Source organism: Nuphar pumila, chromosome 17, assembly GCF_984573655.1.
Source record: "Nuphar pumila chromosome 17, dmNupPumi1.hap1.1, whole genome shotgun sequence".
In the NCBI taxonomy this organism is placed as follows: Eukaryota; Viridiplantae; Streptophyta; class Magnoliopsida; order Nymphaeales; family Nymphaeaceae; genus Nuphar; species Nuphar pumila.
In genome coordinates this window covers 1,790,731-1,808,083 of record NC_143265.1, presented here as the reverse complement: position 1 = coordinate 1,808,083, position 17,353 = coordinate 1,790,731, and positions in this window count along the sequence as shown.

Sequence of the window (17,353 nt, the reverse complement as noted above, 5' to 3'; positions counted from 1 at the left end):
ATTTTTCTTGAAAATTACAGAAAGAGGAACAACATTTTTAAAAACTACAAAAAAAGATTTTAGCACACTTTAGAAATTTTAATATTGACTCTTGATATCATCCTAAAGAATTTGTGATTGATTGTTTTATTATGGATATGGTTTCATGGATGGTCATAACTAATTATGTCATGTTATTGTTTATTTTGGTTTGGAATATTAAACTTCTACTTATTCTTATTTGACAAAATTTTATAAATTATAAGAAAAAAATAACAAGCAAAAATTGTGCTTCTAAACTTGCAAAGACTGATAAGTTAAATGTGATCAACTTTCCTGGACGAAAAAGGAAAATCCCATTGACCCTGACCCTAGAAGGCATAGAGTATGTGTTGGACAAAGAAATGTCTGAACCAGGTGACAAGGTAAAAAAAAATGATAAAATTGTATATCAAAAGTTAAGAGAAATAATTTAAAAGAGAAGACCATCATGCTAGCTTATATGGAGGACAATTTCATTAAAGTTTTCAAGGATTATCCTACTGCAAAGAGCATGTTTTATGCTATTGCAACAAAATATGACATGTTATATGGAGGACAATTTCATTAAAGTTTTCAAGGATTATCCTACTGCAAAGAGCATGTTTTATGCTATTGCAACAAAATATGACATGGTATCGAAAACCCACATCCAGCTCCTTTTAGAGCAATATAATTCTTGTAGGATGAAGAAAAATGACAATGTCGTAGACCATGCGAATAAGATGTTGGTGATGGCCAAGGATTTGGCGATTGTCAAAAACATCATTTTTTATCATATGCAAATATCTACAATCCTGAATAGTTTGCCCCCATCTTGGAAAATAGTCACAACTGCTCTAAGGCTTATTGAACTTCAAAAACTTGGATTTGACTGAGCTTCAACCCAAATTAGCAATTGAACAAGCTCATTTGAAGAAGGATAAAAAAAGTGAACTATTAGTAGCCTAAGATGTTGGTGAGAATAGTTGTAAACCATTTAAACCCCACCAATTTAAGAGAGGACCCATCAAAATTTTGGCAAATATAATTAAAAAAGGTCCAATATTCTAAAAGCCACATCGAAAAGCCTTTAAGATCAAATGCTTTAAATAGAGAAACATAAGCATATTAAGAAATATTTTTGATCTCGCAATTATATCAATAAAAAGAATGGTGATAGTTCTGGAGAGCTTGACATCGTTTGCATAGTATCAGAATGTCTATTTGCTGATCAAGATATTCCGGAATGGTGGGTGGACTCTGGAGTTGCTTGTCACATTGCAAGGACCAAGGAGAGAGTGGTGGATCTCAAAGAATTTGAACCTGGAGAACATCTGTACACATGGGAAATAATACGTATTGTGAACTTATGAGAGTTGGGTCATATAGATTGAATGTGTTAGGCATTAATGTTCTTATGTCAGATTTACGACCTTAGCTAAGAAGGGTTTTGAGATCAGGTTGTTCCTGATAAGAACTTTGTGGGTAAGCATCGTCAAATTAAGTTTGAGGGTATATTTAACAAAGATCATGGTTTGTTTAAATTGAATGTTTTTTATATGAATAAAGAATCTGTTTCTTTTGCTTACATGGATAGTGCATTGTCCCTAGATGTGAATGTCTGACATGAAAGATTAGGACATGTTAGTTTAAAGAAAATGGTTAAATTAGGATTATTACAAGATTTTGATGAAAAATCTTTTAGTACACATAAAATCTATATTTATGAAAAAATGGCAAGAAAGCCTTTTCCAAAAGAAGTAATTAGAGCATCTAAATTATTGAAGATAGTTCACACTAACATATGTGGACCTTTTAGGGTTCAAACCCACGAAGGCATACTTTACTTCATCACCTTTATTGATGATTTTTCTAGATATAGATACATTTACTTAATATCACATAAGTCTAAAGCATTTGAGAAATTTAAAGAATATCACCGAGAAGTTGAAAATCAACTTGGATGCAATATAAAAATATTAATTAAGATCTGGTGGAGGTGGTGAATATACTTTAAATGAATTTTATGAGTATTGTCGAGAGCATGGAATTGATCTACAAACATCAATGCTTGAAACACTACAACAAAATAGTGTATCTGAGAGATATAATAGAACTCTCTTAAATATGGTTCACTCCATGTTATCAAATGCATCTTTACCCACAGAGTTTTGGGGTGAAGCTTTTTGCCCAACTATATATATCCTAAATCGAGTTCCTTGCAAAATAGTTATTTCTACCCCTTATGAGTTATACACTGGCACAAAACCATATCGGTGTCATCTTCGAAGATGGAGATTTATAGCTCATGTAAATATTATGGATTCATCAAAAGATAAACTGGATAATAGATATATTAGGTGCACTTTTATTGGATACCAAAAATGGTATAAAGGATACAAATTTTATGATCCCAATAAGGATTTGATTGAAAGCAGAGATGTTGAATTGTTAGAAAGTCAAAATCTTAACAATAATGCCCTTGAAGATGATAATCATGATTCATATGATCTCATTTATGATGATTAAACTAAACTGATCGACATGCAGTTAGGTAATGAACCAACTGTGAGTGATCCTTCCATTCAAACTCTTAGTGGTCATAAGACATCACGAGCTCCTCCTTTGTATTTAGGTGATTATAATGTATACTTGGCTGAGAAGCTATGTTACTTAGTACATCTAGATGAAATAGTTGATAATTTAACTTGTAGTAAGACAATCAACTCACATGAATAATCAAACTGGGTAAAAGCTATGGACGAAGAAATTAAGTCTATTGAAAAAAACCAAGTCTGGAAACTAACAAATCTACTTGAGAAAAGAAAGTTCATTAAGTGTAAATGACTTATGAGAAAAAAATATAAATCAGATGAAACTGTTGACAAGTTTAAACCTAGGTTAGTTGTAAAAGGATTTTCGCAAAAGGAAGGATTGAACTATATTGATACATATTCACTTGTCACAAAATTTACATCAATAAGGATAATTTTAGCCATTGTGGCACATTATGATCTAGATCTTTATTAGATGGATGCTAAGAATACATTTTTAAATAAAAATATTAAAGAAATATTTTTTATGAAACAACCTAAAGGTTATATAGTTAAAGATCAAGAAAATAAAATGTATAGGTTGAAACAATTCTTATACAGACTAAAGCAGTTACCACGACAATGGTATCTAACCTTTTATAAAGTCATAACTGGAATTGGATATATACTTAATGTACTTTATCGTTGTGTTTATATTCGAAAAAATAAAAGCAAGTTTGCAATTCTGTCTTTTTATGTAGATGATATATTGTTTATTGAAAATGACAATAATATGATTGTTAGAACCAAGTCATGGTTGAATTTACAGTTTGAAATGAAAAACATGAGAGATACATCTTATGTTCTTGAAATAAAAATCATACAGGATAGAAAATCTAGACTTTTGTGTCTCAGCAAAGAAAAGTATATTGATAATATATTAAATTTTTTTAGAATGTATTAATACTCTCGTAGCTAAAAGGTTCAAGTTAAGTAAGAATGATTGTCCAGGTGAAGGACAGGAAAGATTAAATGTCCCTTATGCTCAAGTTGTTGAAAACTTGATGTATTTAATGTTATGTACTAGACCAGATATTAGTTTTGTTGTAGGTTTTGTCAGTCGATATCAAAGTAATCCCGATTAGCCACATTGGCAAGTTGTCAAGAGATTATTAAGATATTTAAAAGCGACAAAATTTGAAATTGTGTTATTTGGCTGATAGACTGAAAATAACTAGTTATTATGATGTTGATTTCGTTGGTAACAAAGATGATAGTAAATCTACTTCTAGTTATGTTTTTTTTTTGTGAAGGTATTGTTTTTTGCTCATGTAAGAAACATGATTGCGCAGCTTAACATACAGAGGAAGTAGAATACATTGCATGTAATGTTGCTATTACATTTGTTGTATAGATAAACTACTTCATTAAATATTTAAAGTTGAATATAGTTGATGGTCTAGTAAAAATATATTAGGATAATTAGGCAGCTATCAATCTGATAAAAAGTAGAGCAAATTCTTCTAAAAGTAAGCATATATTGGTAAAGCCTACTTCTGACATGATTACATATATGTGTAATTTGCTAGCCTTGATATAGTGCAAATAAGTCGATGCAAGATTTTTAATGCAAGTGAAAGACTTATACAGTGAGAGGAAAAACACTGAATAATGATTCGGCTCTCACGGCTAAGTGGGAGATGTTGGCATGTAATGGCTAAGATGGTCATGAGGCCTTAACAGTTGGAACACATGCATTAAAGAGTTAGTGAGCCAACTTTCTTTTGACACATGGGTTGCCAGGATGGTTGAGTTTCTTTGGGCTGAAACGGCAACCTAAAGGTGGTTAATTATAAATAGAGCCCAAAACTGTAAAAAACACATACATTCATTGGTGTAAACCCCCTTGAATCAAGCAGTTCTCTTGCTGCTCAAGTTCCCAACACACAAGAATTGGTGTTGCCTCTCTCTTTTCTGTCTTGCTTAAAATGAGAGAGGTAAACTCTTTTATATGATAAATTTGTTATACCTCACGTTAGAGTCCTTGTAGGACTTTCTCTGGATACATTAGCAGTACAAAATAATAAGATTGCATAGGTTACCAAAACACCAACTTTCTTAAAATTAGGAGCTCATCATGAACAGGAAACCTTCCAACAATAGGAAGCTTTCTCCAAATGTGTAGATCCTCTTCCAGATGCGTCTAAACTTTGCTTGATGACCAAGACTCCCATTTGAACCGGTGTTTGGATCTGGACCATCATCCTGAGTAGTCATGAAATGAAGCAACAAATGCTCAATGAAAAATACCCACTTTTACTGGTGAACTCTCTCTCTCTCTGAAAAAGGAAGGAAACATCAGAAAAACATTAGTAAAACCCAAAAGAACCACAGGCATTTGAGTGGCTGATGAAATTTGAAATTATGACACTTATCATGACTACGACAGAAGAGAAAATGTTCATCTAGGCTCTCTTTTCCACCACTTTGGTTGTTTAGACAAACTGAATTTCGATTTCCCCAATACCCTCTGTTGTTTGGGAATAGTGGTGTTGCCAAGCATTGAGGATAGAGTTGGCACAATACTATATTTCTAACACCATTCACAAGAGGGATGTCTTTGGCAACTCTTTCCCTAGCAGCACTATTTGACAACACCACATTTTAGCAAAACAATAGTCACTGAAAGCGCCTACCTAGGAGAAAAACTTGTTCTTGAAGCAAGAAAGAAGCACCATGCTTCCTTGAAAGAGGGGAAAGCATGAGAAAACTCACTTCCAATTTGAGGGAAGCACATTTCTCATATTATAGGAAGTGCACTTCCCCACTCACTTCTCAAATTGCTTTCCTCTGGGTTCCTACTCAATTCTTATTGCTTTCTCCTCGTTTCTCCCTTTGTTTTTTGTATTTTTTATTTGAATATTTATTATTTTTTGCTTCCTACTCACTTTTCGCTCATTTTTCATTAGCAGTTCCTCTTCACCTCCTCGCTTTCTCCTCATTTCTTACATGTTTCTGTTTTTTTTCTTTTCTTAACAGCCCAAAAATAATAAAAAAATATTAGGTGTCAATCATTATGTAACACATGTTAAAACCATTAAAATAATTTAAAAAATAATATTATTTTTTGATATATTTTATATTTATTAAAAATTAGCTGAATTGGCCCTGCGGCGTATCAAAATTTTGCCGATACGATGCATATCGGCCCAAACACACCTATACTGATAACATTGATGCTAAGGATATCACTAGATTTCCTTTTGTCTAGGACAAGAGAAAAACTTTCTCATCAGGGGCCACATATTGGTAGGTTTCCATTGGTAAAGCCCTTGAGGTTCCCTTACCCACCAAGGAGTACACCCAGCTATGATGAACTTGCATCAAAAGGATGCTCTCCATGGATTTTGAACTCATGATGTCCTGTTAACATGGTAAAATTCATAAGTCACCCCTACCACAAGAGTGGAGCCCTTGTAGGCAGGATATTAACAAATGGTTCTAAGATGTTACCTGTTGAGTATCATTTATCTAAAAGTGGGCATCAGGACAAATACCTAATGGGTAATTCAGTATCTCCCAAGCTTGATAAGAGTTAGCCCCGGCCGGCCTGTCTCGACTAATAAATGGATCTGACTTGAGTAGGGCATAAGATTTGCATGGTCCAGCATGGCCCATTTACTAGTTGGGAAAGAGCTGATTGGACTAGACATGATTTCTTAGCTGGGCCATGATGATTCCTCATTTTCATGTCTCGCTTGTTAATACCTCCTTTCTTTCTTACTACATTTTGTTCTCTCTTTCCAAAAGAAAAATATAAAAACGACAAATTACATTCCTAATGCCTCTTAGGCTTTGATTGGGAGCTAGTGTTAGGTCACGTTTGGGGCCCCCATATTATTGTAGAAGAACTTATGTAGAAGTTAGTTTTGGGGATGACACAGTTTAGAAGTTCATATGCACGATAAAAAAAGGTTGTTTGAAAAATGTAACTTGAAAGTAGGGATGGCAGTGGGGCGGGGCGGGGCGGGGGACAAGGTCTCCACCCCCACCCCGCCTCAAGATTAGAACCTCCATCACGGGCAGGGATGTATTTTAACCTCCACCCCCGCCTTCATCCCCGTTTCATGTCCTCCATCCCCGGTTCAAACGGGGATGAGGCGGGGTGGGGCGGGGATGAGGCGAGGAAAAGTGGCAGGTAAAAGGGTACGTCCATCCCTGCTTCCATCTCCTAACGGGGATGGATTTTAACCTTCGTCCCCGCCTCCATCCCCGTTTCATACCCTTCATCCCCTATCCAAACGGGGTGAGGCGAGGCGGGGCCCCGCTTTCCCCCGGTCCACTGTCATCCCTACTTGAAAGGACTTTTAAACATAAATGGTGTGTTTGGCGCATTAGTCAAGAAGGCCATCAAAAGCAATGTTTTTGTAATAAAAGACCAAATTACCCTTGGCCTTCTAAAATGAGTCAGGTTTGGGTCGGGTATAGGTTTAACCCATCCAGCCCAACCTGAACCCAACTCGAGGTGGGTCGGGTCTTTTCATGGTTCGGGCCAACTGAAGTGACTGAGTGTTTTGCGAGAAAAAACAAGTTAATCTAGTTATGTTGACAGAGACTTGATAGCTTCGATGTGGTTTTGGTATATAAAAAAACTAGACTATACTTTGAGGGAAAACCATATATATATATATATATATATATATATATATATATATATATATATATATATATATATATATATATATATATAAGAGAGAGAGAGTCTTACACCGGTGGAGGGAGACAAAGAAAACACTAACATTTCGTTTATATAGATGGCAAGTTGTAATTTTGTCGGTATTAGAGGGGTCTCGATGTCCACATCGCAATGTAAAAGTTCGCTCTCTAATTCCCACTCCATCCCACCCGTGAAGAACGACTCCTTCCCATGAGAAGGAGCTTTTTCTCCTTCATATTTTAATGGTTTAATCATGGGTCTAAAAATGAGAAGGAGCCCTAAAGCAGTGGCGGAGCCAGAAGTTTTTTCTTGGGTGGGCAGACTTTGGGTCTCGGGGACAATGCTATGGTCTTGAAGGACGATCCATTTATTCGGACCAGTGACGGAGCCAAAAAAATTTCGCTAGAGGAACAGTCATTCGTGGAGAGATAAAACTTAAATAAGTCTTTGAATTAAAATAACAATTGTTACAAACACAAACAACTAAATTTATGAACATAATAAGATAAAACCTTAAATTGTACTTTTAAACTAAAATAAAAATTGTTCACTTAAGAAATACAAACAACTAAATTCATGAAAATTTTACAATTGGCATCTTCTATTTTTCATATTTTGAAAACAATTCATAATTGCATCATCACTGATGGTATCAAATGTCTCCTTCTCTATGTAAGTAACCAAAGCATCATTGATCCATTCATCTCCCATTCTATTACGTAGACGACTTTTGATATTGTTCATAGCTGAAAATGCTCTTTCAACACTTGTTGTTGCAACTGGCAAAGTTAATGCCAACTTAATCAATAGATACACATGAGAAAATACAATGTGCTTTTGAGTTGCTACCATCATCTCTGCTAGCTCTGCTAAAGATTTTAAACTTGAAAACTGATCACTGTTTCGCATGTCTGCAATATATATATATCCAATTGATTTTTCAGTCTAATTATGTTTACTTTAGAAAAGTCCTTAGGGTAAAGCTCAGCAAGACGAATCAACTTATCTTTATCAAAAGCAGAAAAAGAATTCTTTGGACTCAAGCATGCCATTGAAAGGAGAAGCTCTGTATTTGCTTCAGTGAAACGATCATTCAACTCTTGAAGTTGCAAATCAATAATAACATAAAACACATCAATACGATAATGATGCAATGTGGTGATCTTTTCAACCTTACGTCTTGGTCATCCTTGAGGTGTATATGAGTCCCCTAAATCAGGAATCAGAATATCAAATCTCTTACAAAATATGAACACTTTGTTTATGAGAGAGTCCCATCCATTGTCTCTCAGACCTTGAAGGCACTGTTTTGATATAGTGACTAAACTCATAGCATTCACAATGTCTTGATCTTTTCGCTGAAGTGCTTGCGAAAGATCATCAGTTATTCCCAAAACTTTACACATCAAATGTAAGCAAAACACAAATTCAAAATCTTGCAACTGATGATATAAAATAATTGCATCTGAACTTTTTCCTGAATATGTATCTTCTGCAATGAAATCTAACACTTGAATAACAGAAGAATACATACTGAGTAAATTAACCAAAGCATCGTAATGAGAACCCCACCGAGTATCACCAGGTCGTTTGGAACTTATTTCTTGATTTAATCCTCGTCCTATTTCAAGTTCACCCAATGCAAGTGCTTCGGCAATTCGCATAAATTCTACTTCTCGAATAAGCTCAGATCTCTTGCATGAAGTGGAGAAAAAAGTTGACAACCTGCCTAATATATTGAAAAACGCATCAAGCAATGAATTTTTTTTAGCAACACCAACTAATGCCAATTGAAGTTGATGTGCAAAACAATGAATATAATATGCAGATGCATTTTCATGTAATATAAGACTTTTCAATCCATTAAACTCCCCTCTCATATTACTTGCTCCATCATAACCCTGTCCACGCAAACTTGATATGCTTAATTTATTCTTACAGAATGCTTCTTCAACTGCTTGTTTGAGTGATAGAGAACTTGTTTCAAGAACATGCACAAGAGTAAGAAATCGCTCAACCACTCGACCTTTTTCATTAACAAACCGTAAAACAATAGCCATTTGTTCTTTAGTTGATACATCATGAGAATCATCAAGTAAAATAGAAAAAAAGGTATCTCCAAGTTCCATGATAATAGCATTTGTGGTTTGTATAGAAGCAGCCTTGACAATATCCTTTTGTATATCAGGAGATATCAATTTGTTATTTTCTGGAGCACTTTTCAATACAACTTTATTTATGTCATCATTGATCTTTGCAAATATCTTCAACAACTCAATAAAATTTTCTCTATTAAGAGATTCTTCAGCTTCATCATGCCCTCAAAATGCCAATCCTTGACTTAACAAGTATCTAATTGCATTAACAGTTGCCCAAAGGCGAAGTCTATATTCATCTTTCTGTCGAATACTTTGTTGATAAAGTATAGAATCAATATGTTGTTTTTGTTGCATCAAATTTTGACACTTCATTCGTGCTGAATTGTGAAAACTGCCAGAGCTTCCAACATGTTTATCAAACCTCTTCTTGTCTTTCCAGTTATCAAATCCTTCAGATACGAATGCCTCTACACTAATCTTCTCTGTGCTTTTTGGCCTGAAAAGATAACACTGCAAACAATATGCTTTATGCTTACTTGTACTATACTCCAACCAATCCTTATACTCATCATACCAAGCTGGAATGAACCTTCGTTTTTGGTGGTTTAGTTGAAACATACAATCTCGAGGTTGACAAGGACCTCGGATCATATATGCTCTACGAACATTATCTTGGATATTAGGATGATAACTAGAAATAGAAGGACAAAGTGCAGGGTCTGCAGGTAACTCTGATTCATCATTTTCTGTTTTGCATATTTTCTGACTTGGTTCTCCTTCTCGAGTTACAGAAGATTTATCAAAGATTGACCTTTTCGTTATAAACTTATTCATTCCTACGCAACGAAAAAAAAATATGACAATGTTATATAAGCCAAATCTCATTGCAAAAAAGGATCGAGTAAAATGAAATGACAACAAGAACAAGAACAAGGCAGGGGGCAAAGCCCCCTGTTGGCAATCAGAGGAGGCAGTGGAAGCAAAGTCCAGTGTCAGTCCAAAAAACAAGTTCTTGATGAATGATAATTCATTTAGCCAACTCATAACACATCTTAACTTTTAATAACTTTTTTTCATAAAAGTAAATAAGGCTGAGCCTAAAACTAGAGAAACAAAATAATGAAATATTAGGTACATAAGCTTGCTAGCCAATACTTGTTTACTTAATTAAAAGGAATTAGGCTGAGGGCCCTAATTCCTCCACATCGGCTATGACCAATTACAAATATGTTCCCAACCTCTACTTAGAATGAAATCATCAAACATGAAGAAAAGGGCATTCACTATGATGAAAAGAAGAAGCAATTAATAGCGGGAGAAGAACAAAAGGTCCTTACCTCAAGAGTATTCACAACAAATTCAAGGGCTGCGTTAGTTTCAGATGGCCCGCTCTGCATAAAACCAGAATATTCAATAAAAATTCAATATATGAGAATATCTATTCATAAACTGATGCCTTAGGTATAAGGTATTGCAATTTAGAAGAAAAGAATAAATATCTGTCAGAATCCTATAACCACCAAGCAAACAGAGTACCTCAAATGGGGGGACCAAATTGGCAACATTTCGGATGGTAAACATCAACAATTTGTTGGGATATTTGTATTGTCTATTGTGTTCTTTCTATCATATTAGGGCTTCTTTGCCTAAGATATATTTTTTCTTATTTTTTCCATTCTTTGCCTAAGATCATTCTCCTCAATAGATGCAGTTCTTGATCGTCTGACCAAATAGACGGTAACTGATTGGAAAAGAAGTGATTAGGTTTGTCGTGGATGGATATGCCTCTGATGCTGGCAAGGTTGTGTGGACATAAAAAGCTTTCAATCTTAACATGCTGTATGGCAAGCCAGGGAGCTTGCTTCCAATCAACCATGTTGGTGATTTAGTTAAAACTTAGTTGATGTGGCCTTCTGGTATTTGCTGAAAGGACAGAACACACTGATGAACATTTTCTGTGTGAAGAAATGTTTGGATCGGCTCTGATAGATAGAACAATGCCTCTGTGTGTGCGCGCGCGTCTGCATCAGTGCATAGAATATCCAACCTAAACCTGTGTCTAGGTATAGCCTTTGGATTATGTGGACTAATTTTGGGCTTCCATTTTCTTGGCTTGATGCAACCCGACATTGAACTGAACTCAATTAGATGTTATATGGGCGGCTTTGGGTGCACACACATGGTTTGGATATCTGACCCATTGACAACCCCTAGCTGCAGGAGATGTCCTCTACTGCTGTCATTTTTTGAAAAAATGACGAAGCAGCTACTTAACTTTTTGATGTTGTTCAAATAATTCATCATTTTGAATTCAAATAACGCAAATTGTTTCAAACACATAAATGTATTATAGTTATTTATGGTGGAAGTATCTTCAGTAACATATCTTCGCAAATTGATCTATTTAAAATGTTTTTTTTCTGAAAATTTTCTGTCTTTTCAGGTATTTGCATGCGGATTTGTTCTAACACATTTCTTTTCAGTTTATGGTGTCTTTGTGTGTGTTGGGTAAGTTTTCATTACATACGATTATTAGTAAGAGCTAAGATATTAACATTTGAAATGTAAGGCTAGAATACAAGAAGGCTTTAATAGTAGTAACCCTTTTCTTCCCCCTCTTTTTTTTTTGCTTAAAAATATGAAGTTGCATGGCCTGTTTCTCTTCTTGCCAAATAGGAAACAGTTTCTTTCCCTCTTTTTTTTTTCTCTTCTTTTACACAGTTATGTTATCTAATATGAAAATGACAAAAATTGTAACATCCTCATGGTAGAAGCTACAACATTACAGTTTTAATATATTCATAGGTTTTAGATTTGTGTTTCTTCAATATTTTTTCTTACATCAATTCTTTTCAATTGTCCTGCTTTTCCATAGTTTTCTGAATGTTGTCATGTTTCTTTGTGCATGTCTCTTTGTCATGGTGGTTCTACACTAATTAATTTGTTACATTGTTATGCATGGTGATCATGAACAATTTCTAGTTTTTCGTTCACGAATACTCTAGGAGGGTCATGTTCATTGTTAGGAGAAACATGAGGGATTTCTGGGTTTACATTGATCTATATTTGGTTTATGAGTAGATATTCAAATATTATGATATCAACAGTTTCCCCTTTTTAGTCATGGAATAATTATTTCATGAGTATCAAATGGGAAATGCCCCATCTTTGAGCGGCAGTTTGAACCACAAATTGACTGAAGTAACCAATTAGGTAAAGTAACGGGAAGAAATGAAACAAGAAATTAAAGTGTATGACTACACAGGCAGGGGGGAGCGAAGCCGACGGCTAGCGATGGGGGAGGTTACCTGCGGCAGTGCGACGGCCGACGGCTAGCGATGGTCGCCGACGCGAAAGGAATATGACGGAGGAGGAAGGTTCGGCTGCGACACCAGTGGCTCGCGTCGCCTGAGCTTGCAGCAGAGAGGGAGAAGCTCGGAGGGGGCACCGGCTCCGTGGGTTCACCGAAGGGACGCCGGTGGCTGCAGAGCACAGGGGAGGAGAGCCGGCGAATGGGGTTGCCGTTGCCGATGACAGATGGGGAACACCGGAACGGAGGGGCAGAGCACAGAGGAGAGGAAAAGTGGCGAGGGTTTTACCCCTCGCCCTTTCAGCCTGTGTCTTTAAAACGCAGGCTCTGGACTTATCGAGAGCTCGGGTCTCGAGTCGACTCCGTTTCTCGAGTCCCGAGTCAACTCAGTTTTCTGAGTCACGGGTCTACTCGGTTTCAAATGTTAGGGTGGGCGACCGCCCACCCATGCCCACCCTTGGCTCCGCCACTGCCCTAAAGTTAGCCATCCAAACACCTTTTCATCTGGAATATACTGGGACCCATGCCTTTCAAGCCTTAAGAAGAGGCACCAAACACAGCCTTAGCAAGGATATTGGAGGGGTTCAGCTTGTCTGGTAAGAGCAGCTAGTGCACATCACAGTGTGTTGTGTTGGGACGATGCAAGTTTGAATCCCAATGGTATCATTGTATAACTTACGATTATCGTGTTTTATATGGCCCATCTCTGAAAGCTACAGATATACCTGTTCCCCAATGGGGTTTGATCCGGGGTCTTCAATTCAACCCTTATACAACCCCAACCCACCCAACCCCCGGCTGACCATGCAAGCAACCCCGCGGTGGTAATAAAAAAATCAAGTTATGCTCCCATAATAATCATACTAGAACCTACAACATAATAAAGGCTTAAAAATAGGCTAATCCATGCCACATTATAAACCATCTTCCAAATTTTACTCCTACACCTAGTTCATTACACAGAATAACCACAAGGATATAGTGAAAATGACCCAGTTGAATATGTGTCTATACTTAACAGAGTAGTATATGGGTTTAAACAGGTTTTTCCTTCATGGTTTGAGAGTTTCTATCTGAAAATACAAAAATAAGGTTTCTACGTATCCTCTATTGATCATTTATTGTTTATCTACAAAGGTAAAGGATATATGATTGTTTTGCTTATATACGTGGATGACATCATTTTTACAAGAAGCTTAGATAAACACATTCAGGAAGTAAAAGAAGAACCAAACAACTGTTTTAAGATGAAGGATCTTGGTTAGTTAAAATATTTCTTAGGAATTAAAGTTGATAAAAGAAAAGATGGGTTAATCTTAACTCAGTATAAGTATATTGTGAATATCTTGTGTAAGATCTGTATGTATGACTGAAAACCTTTGCTAACTGCTATTACTATGCAACAAAAGTTGAGTGTTAATAATGGAGAATCGTATGATGATCCAACTAAGTACAAATGTATTGTGAAAATGTTATAATACCTTACCTTTACAAGGTCAGATGTTGTACATGCAGTATACCAAGTGACTCAATTCATGCATCAACCAAGGACCACCCCATATGGAAGGAGTTAAACGGATTTTAAGGTATCTAAAGGGTATCCTAGGTGATGGGTTGTTTTATAAGAAAAGAAGTCATAAGGAAGATCTATTTGTAGTTATGGCCTATTCAAATGCAGGCGATCTAGATGAAAGAATGGCAGTTTTAGGGTATTGTAATATTTGGAGGTAATTTAGTTTTATGATCACTTAAAACAAAGAGTTATAGCTTAATCAAGCACAAAAACCGAATACCGGGTCATGACAACAACTACTTTAAATTCGACATGGATACAAAATTTGTTACATGAGTTGGATGAGATAATCCCTAGATCAGTTTTATTCAGAGTGTCATAAGAATTTCATTGAATCATGTTCATCATGAAAAAACTAAGAATATAGCGAGTGATCAACACTTTATCAGAAGTAAAATTAAAGAGAAAAAACTTGAAGCAAGATTCATAGGTTCAAAAAACTAAGTAGCAGATCTCTTTACAAAGAGCTTAGCAAAGCAAAGGTTTTGTTTTTTGAAGTTCAAGTTGTCCATCATGATTACCATGTCCAACTTTGAGAGAGGCTATCAAGAGATAATGTCAGCCGGGTATGAATATTGGATTCAGATCCAAATCCAACATGAATAAAACATTATGTTTCCTAGTTTGTGCAGTCTTATTATTATTGTTGTTTCCTAGTTTGTATAGTTTCCTTATTAATAATGTTTCATTTATTTTTAAGAATCAGTTTTCTTTTTATTTATTTTTTAGAGTGTTCTGGACATTGAGATGTGCCATATTTATTAGGTGTCATCGCCGATGGGCTCAGACCATTTGTGGGAGCCGTGGTTGAGCTCGTAAAAGATGAGGTGCTTTTGGGCATCGATGGAGGCCCGACCGGGTCCTAGTCAGCCTCGGAGTAGTTGAGCTCGATGGCAATGAAGATGAGGTTGTCGAAACCATAGTCGATGGGGGCGATGGAGTAGACGAGCTTCTGCTTCTTGCAGAAGTTGATCATGATGGCACAACCCTTGAAGTCGACAATGAGGAACTGGCTGGGGACGATGTGGTGTCAACAAACCTAATGCAAAACTTTCTTTTGATAGAAAAAATTCCTCCACTAGAAAAACTTTTTTTTTTAAATAATTTTTTTCTTGTTTGGAACGGTTGGAAAAGATGTAATTTTTTTCTTTCTTAGTTTCACTTTTCCTACTATATTTTCACTTCCAAACGTGCACTAAGGATAGGAAAGTTAAAAAGATGGGGCCACGGTTATTTGTTTCACTGTGAAGATGTCAATAAAGAAGCATTTCGATGCAGAACTGTTCCCTCCATGTGATATCAAAAGTACATCTTATTACATGGACATTCAACAGATAATGCTTACATTTTCATCCTTAGATATAGTATGTATTACAACTGGTTATTGGACACCCTTTTCTGCAATGTGCAACTTCCAGCATAGAAGCTACAGGCAGGCATCTGGATCAAGCACTTGGCTATAGCATGATTTTACTCTTGTAGTCGATTGGTCGAGTGACTTGAGTCTCCATTGTTCCCTATTGCCAAGGGATAAGGACCTTGGATTAGAGTCTTATTGTCTAAACCCTTCCATGGATGAGAAGAGAACCAATGATTCTTTGTCTCTAGAAAACACAAATGGAGGAACCCAAGTGTGAGATGTGCGTTCATGGACTGCAAACACAGACAGAAACAAGCAAAATTTACAACTGTGTTTGTGAAAGCACATGATGAGCTTTGATCAGACCTTGCTCACTCTGTATCGGTGGGTTGGTGTGCCAAGAGCATGATAGCAACCCATATGCTCCTTGTTAACAAATAATGCATGCACCTGATTTGTTAATGTCTACTTTGCTTGAGCTTACAGGTTTCATCACCTAATTCCTATATACTTGGATCCGATGTGGAAAGGAGGCATGAATACATGATTTCTATGAAAAATTGGGACACGAAAACATGTATTTTAATCTTTAATTAATAAAACTATATTTTTTTATAGGTAGCATTATTAATGTATATCTTTTTTACATGTAAGATTCAAAATTTTCAGGTAGAAGCACATATACTAATGTTTAAAATCAAAATTAACAAAAATAATCAAGTGTGAAACAAATATGTCATCATGTGTCATAGTGTGCTTTCTTCCCCATCCCACTGCCACGTGATATGTCATCATGTTGGGTCTATTCGGTGTAATATTGGTGTAGCTGATTATTGGGCTGTCAGCAAAAGGAAGGAGGACAAAGGGTTGGAATGCTTGGAGGTGGTTTGGAGTTGCAATAGTTAGTTAGCATTATCACTGTAATTTTTAACGTTTGAGAAGGTTCTTAGTTCAGATTGCTTGCTTGAGAGCAAGGTCCAATCTGCTGCCTGTTGTATGAGTTCATCTTCGTTCTTTGGTTTCTCTGCTTTCAGCTTTGGTATGTCCAAAATGGTTTTGGTCTTGTTAGGTTAATAAATCCACAGAGCTCGGTTGTGTGTGTGTGTGTTTATATAGAACCTTAATTTTGATGCTGATGACAGAAAAAATGTGGAACTGCATCGAGCAGTAAGGTGAATCTGACATGTGCAATATGTATGGATACAATGAAATATGGGGACACATTTTCTGCCATTCCTGCATTACCAGTGCCATCAATCTCCTGAAGAAATGTCCAACCTGCCGGTGGAAGCTATCTGAAAAAGAAACGCAGAGGATTGAAAAGCTCGAATTTCTCTCACACGATTTCTGAGAGACCGAGCAATAGTATATATAGCTTAATGTAAGTGTACATAGAATTTGATCATGCTACAGCACATGGACTGTGATAATGGTTATCATAAACCGATAATACAAGAGAGTTCTAAAGATGTGAGAGTTCTAGAGAGATCTACAGCACATGGGCTATTGGTTTAATGATTATCATAAACCGATAATACAAAGAGAGTTCTATTCATATTATCAGATTATTGTTTTTGATAATCTTAGAGTTCTTTGATAGCGCAGAGTTCTGTGTCACGACTGCAACTTTGCATTCATCGGACTCTCTGAGTGTAGGTTCAACACGTCTGCACTTCTTGTTTACATGACCTTTATCATGCCCCTGCAAGCTCAACGTGGGGTCCACAACATTGAGCTTGTCTCTGAGAAAGGTGAACCGC